The sequence below is a fragment of the Limulus polyphemus genome, unplaced genomic scaffold (genome assembly GCF_000517525.1).
Source record: "Limulus polyphemus unplaced genomic scaffold, Limulus_polyphemus-2.1.2 Scaffold729, whole genome shotgun sequence".
NCBI classification, from domain to species: domain Eukaryota; kingdom Metazoa; phylum Arthropoda; class Merostomata; order Xiphosura; family Limulidae; genus Limulus; species Limulus polyphemus.
The window spans coordinates 175,530-188,852 of record NW_013666339.1 but is presented as its reverse complement, the minus strand read 5'-3'; the positions used below and the strand labels follow the sequence as shown (position 1 = coordinate 188,852).

General features: G+C 32.0%; 1 long non-coding RNA gene across 15 annotated transcripts in view; it reads left to right on the top strand.

Moving 5' to 3' along the window:
- The first annotated feature begins 1,592 nt into the window (after nt 1–1,592).
- LOC106460215 overlaps nt 1,593–13,323 on the top strand; it is a 53,287-nt gene continuing 41,556 nt past the window's right edge. For 3 of the 15 annotated variants that reach the window (XR_002610700.1, XR_002610711.1, XR_002610710.1), the window contains exons 1-3: nt 3,255–3,837; nt 8,188–8,418; nt 10,472–10,535. This is a non-coding gene — a long non-coding RNA (uncharacterized LOC106460215). The other 12 variants (XR_002610703.1, XR_002610714.1, XR_002610708.1 and 9 more) reach the window with 10 other exon arrangements.

Here is a 13,323-nt window from a genome sequence, read left to right as displayed (position 1 = left end):
GAATTGCAAAGTTTTTGTAATAGCCGCCAAGATGACTGGGGTGTCTTACTTCCTCCACTGTTGATGGCCTATAGGACAGCAGAGCATGAAACCACTGGATACACTCCAGCAAAATTGATGTTTGGTCGGGAACTTCGGTTGCCAGTGGATCTGTTAACAGGACGCCCACCTTATGAAGAGTTGCCTGAAAATGTGTCAGTTTGTGAAAGTGTTATCAGAAAGGATGGATGATATTCACCATCAAGTGCGTACAAACTTGAAAATGTCTGCTGATTCGATGAAGTTAACTTATGATAAGAGATCTGCTGAAGTCAGCTTTGTACCAGGAGACAAGGTATGGTTGTATAATCCCAGGAAGACCAAAGGGAAGTCTCCAAGTTGTCTTCTCCATGGGAAGGCCCATATGATATAGTGGATCGTCTCTCAGACGTGACTTTCCGGATAAAATGTGGTCGGCGAGGTAAGCCCAACTTCGTCCCAACTGAAATGTCCTGGACCGTGATAACGCCAAAGCCTGTTGGCATGCACCACTTTTACAACAGAACAAATGATGCTGCTGAAGACGTTCCACCTGAAGAAGCCACCGTCGAAGAAGAAACTCTACTCAGTTTTGAGAAGGGAAACGGTAAAGCTCTTTATGAAGTTACTACCACTGATGTGCCTGTTATCGACGATAGAACATTTCCTGATGAAGCAGATGAACCCCATATGAAGCAGAAGCCAACGAGACGGAGACCAGTAGGGAAGAAGATACGTCCCGTAAAATTAAGAGATTTTGTTGAATTGTAATTTTGTGATTGTAATTCTGTACATTAAATTAAGTTATTGTTAATTGTTATTGGTTTATTTTAAGTGGCTATTGTTCGGGACGAACAATACTAAGGAGGGGCAGTGTTGTGTGAGCGAGGTCACGTGACTAATGCCACGCTACTTCTCTCGAACCTTCGGGAATAGTCGGGAGATTACTAGATATAGGGTAGTCTGGTATATACATAAGAGGGTGACAACGTGACGAATTAATGTGTGTGTAGACAGTAAGTAATTGATCTGCAGTCAGAGAGTATTATTGAGCACGTTCGTTGTTATATCGTTTGTTTTAGCGCGATTGTTGAAATTAAGTGTATAGTAAAGTTATATTCGGAAAGAATAAACCAGTTCTATTAAGTAAAGACTTGTGTCGCTAAAGTTTCGTCGGAACGAAGTTACGGAAAGTTAATCAACAAACGGAGACGTAACAATATATATATAACTGTAAGAGTGATAATAATGTGATGAAAATTATTATCTGACTTATAGCAAAGTCATATAATGTAAACTACCAGTCAAAAGATCATCCTCTGGCAGCCAAGGCGTTATACTTATATATACAGTAACTTCGTAAGGTTTGATATATCCACTTGCTGAAAAACAGTTGGAACTCCCGAGGATGCCAAACTGACGGAACGCAAAACAGATAAAATATGTATTTTATTTTTGACGAAAAGCCCTGTAAAATTTCTTTGCATAACGAAAATTCTGAGTGTGTTACAAACGCTCAAAACTCAAACTATTTAAAGCGAATAAAACTTCTCAACACGAGAGGGAATAGCGATGATAATTTAAAATATTTTGGGTAAGCCTAAATTTATTGCAAGGATATAAGTGGTATAATTTGTTTTGTTTTTAGTATTATTTGGAAGCTGTTTGCTTTGTAATCAACGTTAATATTATTGTAGCATAGTGTCTATACTATAGACTACAGGTAGTATTTATATAATTCACAGTCTATTCAAACGTGAAATTTTTCCGAAACTCACAGAAGGTTATTTATAATTATACTAGTTACACTGTTTAACTTGTTTACACTAGTACTAGCAGTTTACAGAAATAATATATTACTTTTTATTAGTACACTTCACCACCTTATCCTGTCCACACTGAAACAGTTTTTGTTTCATCAGTTTATAATGTGCCCCAACCACTACAATTTAAAAGTAAAATGTGTCGTATTCCAGCCAACCTGAACAGTTTGTGTCACACAGTGTAAATCACTAAATTGGGGATGCACGGGTAGTAAAATTTGGCTGAATACTAGGTCCGGGCACCCGGTCACTAAAATTTGGCTGGGGTCGGGTGTCAACCAAGACCGGGTTCTCCTCTCGCCCCCCACAAAATAACAACATACACAGAAATTAGAAACAAAAACAAAATTGACGTTTATTACATTTAACCATATAATCACCAACAGAACATTCAAATTTTACTTTGAATGCCTAGCCCCAACTTCTCAAACCCTCATGTTATCAAAACCACCATCTTCCCTAGAAAGTCACTTCACAAGCCATGCCTGTTATTAACCCTTACTGTTTTCTGAATCCCAACTTTCAGCAGGTGGTCAGTCTTTGTTGCTCAGAACACGTTTTTTTTTTTTAACTACACCAATTATTGATAGTAACTTTCAGTACCGCTTAAGTTGCCACAAAGATCAAGGCTTAGATGCCATTTTCAATTACCCAGATTCAGCTGTTTTTAACTCCAATGTTCGGCTGGAGCCTAGTATTACTGGGAAGTACCCATTTATCCCTACACTAAATGGTAATGGGCAAGTGATTGTACACTTGGGTTATAACGTAGAATTAAGATATGGTGCAATTGATATAAAAAAACACTTCTTTCTTTCATTCAGTATTGCATTAGAAGTGCAATTTTTTAACTTTTACAAGTTGTAACGTGTTATTGCTCGTGTTACTGTTATTACAACTTACAAGTATTATTGAAGTAATGTGAAAACTTATGTTTCCACTACTATTAAGGTTAAGTGCTTGGATGTAAATGCATCAATAACACACACACATACACACACACATATATATATATATACTTTTATATTGACTGAGTATAGTTAATTTAAAAAATGAGAGTTTTAGGGCAATACAGTCTTTGAACTTCCAGTACACTCTTGCAACATACTTTGAGTAAAAAAGGTTTGTTACTTAAGGAGAAGAAAGTGTTTTTATGCCAATAAACAATAGCATGTTTTAACACTAACAAGCTTCATATTATTGTGACTTGTATTAAGTAAGAAATATATCAATAAAGGCAGTGGTTTCATTATAGCATAGATTTGCCAATAAATTTAGATAGATGCTGCAAGCCATTAAGTGGTGAAGACTAGATTACAGGAAGGTCTAGGCAACATTAAATAAAGAATTTTTTAAAGTATGTTAAATGTAAAGAAAATGTTAGAGTGGGGATGAGGCCATTAAAAGATTCTGATGGGAAGGTTATGTATGAGATGACTGAGCTTTTAAATTGTCTCATCTATATTTCCAAGAGAAAATTATATCAATACTTCTGACCATGAGCATTCTGTAGGAAATATTGAAATTGACCTGAATCATGCAGATATTACTTCCTTGGTTGTAAGTAGAAATACTGAGTGTGGGAAGTAGATAAAACACCAGGGCTATAAAAGGTTTACTGTGGGATTTTAAGAGAAGTAAAAAAACCAATTATGCAAGCCTCTTTCTTTCATTTGTAGTAGGTGAATAGATGTCTGTGGATTGGAGTGTTGTTTATGTAACTCAAACTTTTAAAGGGGGATGATAAGAGTCATCCTGGAAATCATAGGCTAGTTAGTTTTTACTTCTGTTGTGTGAAAAATTTTAGCATTATAAAAGGATACTTACAAAATAATTTAGTGAAATATGATGTTATAAATGATAATCAACATAGGTGCACCAAAGGGATTTTTTTTTCTTACTAACCACTCCTTTTTTTTTGAGGATTAGGTATCTGAACAAAGGAGAGAGTGTGGACTTGATGTATTTAGTTTTCAGAAAAAAATTTTTTGTTAAGGTGAGTCACTGTTACTATTAAGATAGAAACAGTATACTGGTACTTGTAACCCTGATACCTTAGTTGGAAGAACACCAGTCTCAGAATGTTAGTGCAAGCTTGAGGTCTCGAGCTCAAACCTTGTTCAAGCAGAATATTATTGCATTTAAAAATAAAACACAAAAAAGAGCACTACATCAATAATGATTGGGGAATGACTAATTACTTTGCATTGTAGAGATGTTGGATGGGAAAAAAAGGAAAAAGGTTGTTATTATTGGAGTCAAGTCAAACTGGACTTTACTACTAGTGGACTGTTGCTTTTTCATATGTACAATACTTATATTGAGTGGGTAATAATCAGTAAATTAGTAAAGTTAGTTGACAACATTAAACTTTTCAGTATTTCTAGCTATATTTAGGGTTTTGAAGTACTACAGAATGGCTTGGATTGATTGGTAAGTTGGACATATATTTACAAATGACCTTTATTTATAGTAAGTGCAGGGTAACACATTTGTAGTATAATTTAGATCAAATGTTTAATGTAGATGTGACTGAAGAAAAGGATCTTGGCATAGTAGTGATAAGCTACTGAAGCAGTGTAAAGTTGCTTATAGTAAAGCTAATAGAATTTTAGAATGTATTTATAGATGTTTATGGTAATTATCTCTCTTTCTACAAGTTAGATGTCACTTGGAATAAAGTGTGCAGTATTGGTCTTATTATCTAAGAAAGGATATTGACTTACTATAAAGGATACAAAAGGGTTATCTTGTAGGAATAGGTTAAGGTCTCTTATTTTCTCTTGAGAAAAGAAGGGTAAGAGATAATCGTATTGAAAATTATAAGGTTATCTAGGGGATAGGCAGGATTATGGTCTTTGATTTATTTTTGCTTTATTATGAAGATAATAGGATAAGAAGGCACAAGTTTAAGATTTGGAAAAGGCAGGCTAGGCACCAGAAGACAGTTTTATTTTTCTAATAAGGTGACTGACTTATGAATTTGAGTTTCTGTTGATGTAGATAAGGATAGTACTTTACAGGAGTTTAAGAAGGGAATCAATGATTCCATGAAAGGGAAAGGGTGGGCTTCAATTTTTACTTTTCCCTGGGTGGATGTACAAGGACAGTCTTGAAGGATCAAATGGTCCTTTATTGTTTGAAGTTTATGTTGTATTAACCAACACTTTGGGCATTTATGTTGTAATTAATGTGTTTGTGAGGCTAAGAAAGAATCAAAATTGGTGATCTTTGAACCAAGGGCTGAAGTATAGGCTAACATGGTAATTATATCTTCAATAGGATATAGTAATTCTGTGGAAATATTACCATTTAAAGAGATTGGGGCTGCATCTTGTCAGCAGTTTAAAAAAAGGGTTGATAAATATTTGGGGAATCAGTGATGAATTAGTGATAAGTGAAAGATGTTCAGAGTTAGAACATTTATCATAGGCCAAACACTTCCTTGATGTCCCATGATTTATTTGGTACAACATTTCTGTAATAGGCATACATTTGGCATCTGAATGAACATTGTATAACCAAAAATCAAAAACAATAGTCTTAAATGTTGTGTATTCTGGTTTAATTTTAAGTTGTAATCTAAAGGTATATTTAGTTACATTGATATAAATAATGTTCTAAAACATGTATGAAGTTTAACTCAGCCAAAATTTGTCACAAATATAATTAGCTTGTAGTATTACCTCAACTGTAATGTAAACCTGTATTTGTTTATTTGTGAACTAGAGGAATGTAACTGAATATTCATAAGCATATTGTAAACCTGAGCATATGAAAAAATATGTAATGGAAGAGGTTAAAACTTTTATTTCTTGAATATGATTTACATTTTTAGATATGTTTATGTTTTACACTTACTACTTAAATACTAAGGGACATTATGTTGATGATGGGCTAACTAAATTATGTATACACATAAAATTTAAGGACAACAAGGGACCTGTTGGCCCATATAGGCCATCCCATCCAAAATTTATATATATGTCCCCCCTTCTAATCCTACCATTCTCACCATTAAGTTCAAAAAAGGTGACACATCAATACTATCAATTCCCTTAACAATCATAAACACGTGAATCATATCCCCTCTAAATGTTCAATTTTTAAGAAAAAATATATCAGAAATCTTAACCTGTCCTCATATGACAACCTTTCCTTCCCACGAATCATTTTAGTAGCCCTACTCTGAACCCTTTTCAACAGTTCAATGTCCTTCCTAAGTTAAGAAGCCCAAGACTGAACACAGTACTCCAAATGTGGCAAAACCCTATTTACCCTACCACTAGCAACAGTACACTTTTTAGGTGGTTTAATAAACTGATCATTCACAGCACCAAGATCTTTTTCTGCTATAACACTGTTAAGGTTAATCCAATCAAAATTATACTCATCCTTCATATTATGATATCTCACATGCATTAAGTTCTGTTTATTATAATTAAAAGTCATCTGCTATTTATTTGCCTAAATAATCAAATCCTTTTGTAAAGCAGGAGCATATGTATGAATGAATGACTTAACACATGAAATACCCTTGTATAAGTTGTGATATGGCACTTGTTAGTTATTTATTCATATGAAGATGCTTTAATGTATTAGAAAATATTAATTTTTATTGTATTACCACAGTATGTTAAGTATATGTTTTTAGTGATAATGATTTTAAATTATTAAGAATATAATTGGTTTTAATAATGCAGTTCTTTATGATTGTACAAAATATTTTATAGAATAGAAACTGTATCAAAGACGATTGCATAACTTGTTTTAGCATAACTGTTAAAAAATTATTTGTTGAGGAAGATTGTGAAGAACTTTTTATTTATGCTCGTTCAGTCATTCAGTCTCCAGAGATTTTGTCAGGTAAAAAATGAATTTTAAGAAAGTTTACACATACATTTGTCTTTGATTTATATCTATATATATATAGCAATATACGCAGTATGACAGTAATATATTTGGCTGGGCTCTTCTCAGTGGAACTCGTGTATAATTGAAATGTAATAAGCTTTTTACATTTGTACATGTAACCTATAATTTGTGTGTGTGTGTGTTTGCTCTTTACTGTTATCTAGTGTAAAGTATATGTACAACCAGTTTTAGGATATATTTTAAGCATTCAAATAAGTTATAATAATATGCTTTGGGGAATCAATTCTTAAAATTCTGTTTAGGTATTTTATAAGAATATATGTTAGAATGATAAATTTTACTCCAACATTTTATAACTGTAACTTTGGTTTCACAAGACTCGGTGGAATTCGAAATTCATGCTAAAAATAGATCTTGTTGAACATCATCCATCACATCATCTTACCTTATATTGACAAATAATGGGTGAGAAAATACATTAGGCTTAAAACGATATCACATCAAATTGATTAGTGACACTTTTCTTTATTCTAGTAAAGAAAACGTGTCTTCTTACTTTTTTTTTACGTACACTACCAGACTGCTCACTAAAGTTTTACTTAATCTTTATTTCTGTATTTGTTTCTAAAAGCCAAGATCACTGGTAGTATTAATGATGAGTTCCCTGATACTCACACAGACATTAGTGATAAAGACAATATAATACTATTTTTGTTTTTCTAAAATTCTTAGATACCTTTATTTTATCAAAAAAAGTAGAATGTTTATTTAATTTTTTAATGTGTAAATATAAAATCTCATCACATATAACACATTGTATTTTATATTGCTACATTATTTATGAAAATTTTAAACATGGGCTTTTCTTGCTTCATGCCTACTTTATTGCATATTTGGTTTCTAGATTTTCCTACATAATAGTAAAGGATAAAAAATGTAACTTGTGTTTCATATCATAGACTGTAAAATTGAGACAGTATTGCTTCTGGGTGTGAAAATGTTTATAAATTTCTTAAATTCCTCAAAAGTATATTTTGTAATTTTGGAAATTAAAGTTCTTGAACAGGATGGCATGTTCATTGTTTTAATCTATTAGCAATAAAGAAAATGATAACAGTTAAGCTAAATATTGCATTCTCTTTAGTGATATCATCTCTGCAGTTTATTTGTGGATAATACTAGAATTTAGAAGTGGATAAAAGCCAATTATTATGATGAATTTTTAGTTGCTAAGCTTATTGAGAATCTATAAATAAAATGGGTTTATGGGTCTACCACTGGAAAACATTTCAAAACCTATCAGAAACTATTATTTTGTTGTTTTTGTAAGAATTTAGTGATACATAACACTGATGAAAGGTGAAATTCTTGTCTATGATGGCGATGTAACATAATTATTGTCAATTACATTCTAGAATACCTTGCTTTCAAAAATATTTATATGCTACATATTTTGTTTTACCTTTTTAAGGGCCTGAAACTTACAGTAAAGAAAGTATATGTGAAAAGAAACACTTTATCTCCCCCATCTCTGCATCATCCAAGTTTTCTGTGTTTCAGGTGCCAGAAAATCAAGATAAATGTAGTAAATTTTTAGAAGAAAAAATATGTAAATTTGAACCAGTGCTCTGAAGCTTCTGATTTGGAAAGAATGGAACATGGAGTTTCTGATTGGTGTGGATATCTCAAGAAATGTATTTTGGTATGTAAATATTTCCAAGATTTTTTTCCCAAAAATCTTTACTGTTAGTCAACAATTTACTGACAAGTTTTCTTTCCTTATAAACAAAAATTACACTGGGAAATCAATTTTCGTAGAAATGTGAACAATAACATTAAAGTACAAGAACTTACTGATCTACTTTTTCTTTGTTGTTGTTGATCTGCCCCACCCCCACTTATTATGTGCATTTGTTTGATGTGCAAAATCTTCCATGTGACAGTATAAAAAAAAAATCATTTTACATCCTCTAATGAGAAAATCTGAGTCCATTTAACTTTAGTTGCTTGCATTTGCTGTGACAGAGAAGCTAATATCCATCTCTACTTCCTTGTCTCTTCACATTTTTTGCCCTTGCATTTCTAACGTGAACTTGCTGTTGTGTCTGTGGTGAACTTGTACTGCAACATTTATTTTCTGCAACATAAATTGGTTCCTTCTAACACTTTTTCTATGTCATTTAGTTTTATTACTTTTTCACACCACACTGGATGCTTCTTGTCACAGAATCAGTTGAACTGTCTTAATTTCTTTGAAGGTTTCTAGATGAGTGCCACTATCTCTGATTTTCCTTTTAGTTGTATTTCTTCTTAGTGAAAACACCATTTGGAGGAAAACCTGATTTTACCTAATTCAGACTGGGGTTTTACTTATCTGTTATGTAAAGATTGTGAAGTCATAGAGTGACGTAGTGTTTTATATTAAAAAATACTTTTACCTTCTTACAAGTTTGTTTGCATTCTTCCTTCGTGATAGTATCCACTCGTCATCTTCTATCTTTCTAAGTTGCAGTCATTCATCTTTGTATGTAGCTTTCTGTCAAATCAATTTAGTATTTCCTATTCTTAGCATAACATGTCCATCTGATTCCGCCACTATATCATCCCTCCATCTTCTCTTTTGCCTTCCCTTAGATCTTTTCCCTGTGCGAGGTTACCATTCTATTGTTTTTAATGTCCACCTATTATTGGAATACCTTGCTACATGCCCAGCCTATTTCCATATAGTTATTAGAATGAACCTCACTGCATCTATTACATTTGTTGTTTTTCTTATTCTGTCATTTCCCCATCTGTCTCGTAGTGTTATATGAAGTATTTTTCTTTCCATAGCTCTTTGTGTGGTTTCTATCTTTTTTTTCCTTATCTCTTTGTTAGTGCCCATGTTTGGCAGCCATACGTTAAGGTTGGTAGTACACAATGATCCATAATCTTTTTCTTCAAAGTAATGGGAATATCTTGATCCTCTAGAATTTCTTTATACATTCCAAAAGATCACCATGTTGCCTTCATTCTTACCATAATTTATTTCCTTGTTGTGTTTTCCATATTAAGGGTTTGCCTTAAAATTTGTACTCTGACACTTTCTCTGTTTCTTCATTCTCAATTTTGATGGTATCTGTATCATGAGAGTTGGTCATATATTTGGTTTTCCCCTATGTATTTTTAACCCTGCTTTCTTGCTACTGGTGTTCAAACTCTTTAATAAGGCTTCCATATTTTTTGTTGAATTTGTAAAGAGAGCTACATCATCTGCAAACCTTAGATATGTTAATGTCTCACCATCTATTTTTATACCTTCATTCTCTAGCTCAGTTTGTCTGAATACTTTTTACAAAGTTGCTGTCTCACCCCTTTCTCTATCTTTATCACTGATGATACCTCTTTATCAATATGTAATTTTGCTTTTGTGTCTGTGTGTATATCTCTTAAAATTTGATGTATGTTAGATTCATGCCTATTGTAGTTAAAACGTTTAATATTGCACTATGTTCTACAGAGTATATATGTTAGATTCATGCCTATTGTAGTTAAAACGTTTAATATTGCACTATGTTCTACAGAGTATGTATGTTAGATTCATGCCTATTGTAGTTAAAATGTTTAATATTGCACTATGTTCTACAGAGTATGTATGTTAGATTCATGCCTATTGTAGTTAAAACGTTTAATATTGCACTATGTTCTACAGAGTATGTATGTTAGATTCATGCCTATTGTAGTTAAAACGTTTAATATTGCACTATGTTCTACAGAGTCAAATGCATCTTACCACTGCATAAAAGAGAGGATTATACTTGACTTTTACCACAATCCCAGGTCAGCTTTAAAGACTTTCAAGCAGCTTTTTAAGTATATTTATGACTTTATAACTTTTTTAAGCAAGATGTAGTTTTCTTTATACACGCTAAACATAATTACCTTAGAACGACTGAATGACAAAATAACAGAAATTTTGATAAATTCAATAACAATGCCTAAAAATAACCAAGAGCCATTCAGCTCATAAATGGCCATTCTTCTGCAGATGAGGAGTCTTAGCAACTAAACCATTGCTGGTTTGCCAGTTCTTCTGATAGTGAAGTTAATTTGAATATAATAATAGGAATAAAAAATAAATAATCAGTGTTAGAAATAAAGTAAATAAATAATATTGTGTTATTAACCCGTACCCTAAAAATGTGATTTGTAGATGATGCAAATAAAATTGACAGTAATTATAATTCACTTACTTAGTCTAGTTCACATTAACAGTTGTTGTTGTTCATGGATGTTGGTAATATAAATGCACCTAGACTAGTGTTGTGTCTTTCATATTCTAGCCTGTCTGATGAGCTTTGTCTTTGAGCAAAAGGCCTGGGTAGTACTGGGTGTAGCACGTGTACTATGGTTGACATATTATAACATACATATTTGTCTTTACTTTCACTCATAAGTTCTTAGAATTGTATCACAATGGAATATTTCTGACATAGCAACAACCTTTTTTTTTCTAATTCAGTGGAGGTGTTAATTTAGGATGAATTAGAGAACTTGAGTTAAATTCTAGTGGGTCTTATCATAGGTATGCATTTTGCATGTTATGGTTACATGAAACTTGCAATTTGTAGTCGAAGGTAGCAAAAATCCATTGTATAAAGCACAAAGCTATGTATAGTTGTCAGAGAGAAAACCATCACTTTGAATGCAGTTGCTGCCTGAAGGTGAAACTTAGTAGTATTAACTAGTTACTTGTAGTAGAAGCCCTCAAGTTCCAGCCTGACTGACACATTTGTGCTTAATCTAGTCCACTATATTTAAAAAATGTTACAGTAAGTTATGTTAGAAGCTCATACATATGATAAGTAACATTTTTATTTAAAAATAAAATTCATTCATACTTAAACATCTTTTCTCAGCTGGTCTTGAAAAAATGTGAAGACATGATAGTAAAGCAAGGTAATGGCTTATTTGTGGGAAGTACCTTTTGGCTGATTGGACTAGGATTATCCCTATAGAAGAAATAAAACAAAATATTTAATAAATGAAAGAATTTTTGCTTATCACAATTTCAAATGTTAAACAAGAGGAGGGAATATAAAAAGATAAATGAAACTGTTACATGACAATTTGTCTAAAAGCAAGAACAGATAAATGAGAAAGAAATTCACTTTTTGGTAAATACATGTAATAAAAATGAATAAATGTCAATTAGGCCAAAGTATTCTGGTTAATTTTGATGATTTTAATTGATAGTGGTTATAATGCAGGATAAAGTTTATTTATTACCTCTGTCCAGTTTCTTCTTAATAGTTATTCAGCTTCATATGATGAGAATAAGATAAATACTTTGATAATCCAAATAATGAAATCAAGTCAAAAGTTAAAAAGAAATGCATATTTATTTACAGACCTAAAAATAAGTGGTTATTTCTTTAGGTTAATGTGAAAAATATGATTAAATCGTGGGTGGTTATGAATGCTGAATGTCTATGGCTCTTACCCCTTTGACTGTGATGTACTTACATTGTAAGATGGTATGCAACTTTCGTGAAAGATCTTTATAAAAATGAAACTTAGTTGATCAAATAGTTTTAAATTTGACTTGAACATCCTAAGATTATGTACTTTTAGAAAAATGAAATATTTAATTTTGATTTTATGTACTATTTATAATAAAACATTCATCATTTAATCTGAATAGTTTGCATGCAATGGGATTTTTGTTTTGAGTATAAAAATACTATTTCTATCTCTCAGTTTTCACATTTCATTTACATAATCTCAAGAACCCCGTAAATGAATATCAACAGACTTTTAAGGTAAATGTTTATATTTTGTTTTCCAATTTTCTCTATTATAGCGTTAATTCCAGATATCATCATCAACGTACAGTGCAATAAAATGTTTAAAATTAAGAAATAAAAGTAAGTACATACCTTTTAGATTTTTGACGAATAGTTTAAATATTTATTTTTGTCATATGCATAATTTCAGGTCTTTATCTTTTCACTTGTAGTTTATTTTTAATTTTCCTTTCCAGTTCTTTGTCTTTTATTATTGTTTATTATAGGGTGAGCCTGAGCGAGTCTCGTGCACAAATTCCAAACAGTTATGCTCGCACGCGCAAATGACGCTATCTTGCTTAGACATTTTGATAAGCCAAACTACAACAAGTTAAAACTTATAGAAATCATAAACATATCAAATATGCATTTTAAAACACAAATAAATACATAATTAATTAAGATATAAATGTAAAACCTAAATGCAACTTAACTGTTTAGCAAACTAATACATATAACATGAGAAGCACTTGCCAAACATTACATACTCCTCAAGAGAACAATGGATTAAGCTTATTTTCTATTTTATACTACAGATCCATACATAGGTAGAGGTTTCTACAGGATATAACTGAATAGTGCGAAATCTGCTCTTTCTATTTGTTATAAACATGCCATTCAACTTCAAGTTGCTTTGACTTTGCAAGTGGCCATGGTTGACCTTAAACTTAGAAATATTAGATAAAATGTTGTTTCAAACCAGGAGAAATTCTTGGAAGTTCCCCCCAGCTAATGAGAGACAGCTGGAACTGTACTTTGACCATCTATACTGACAGTCTATA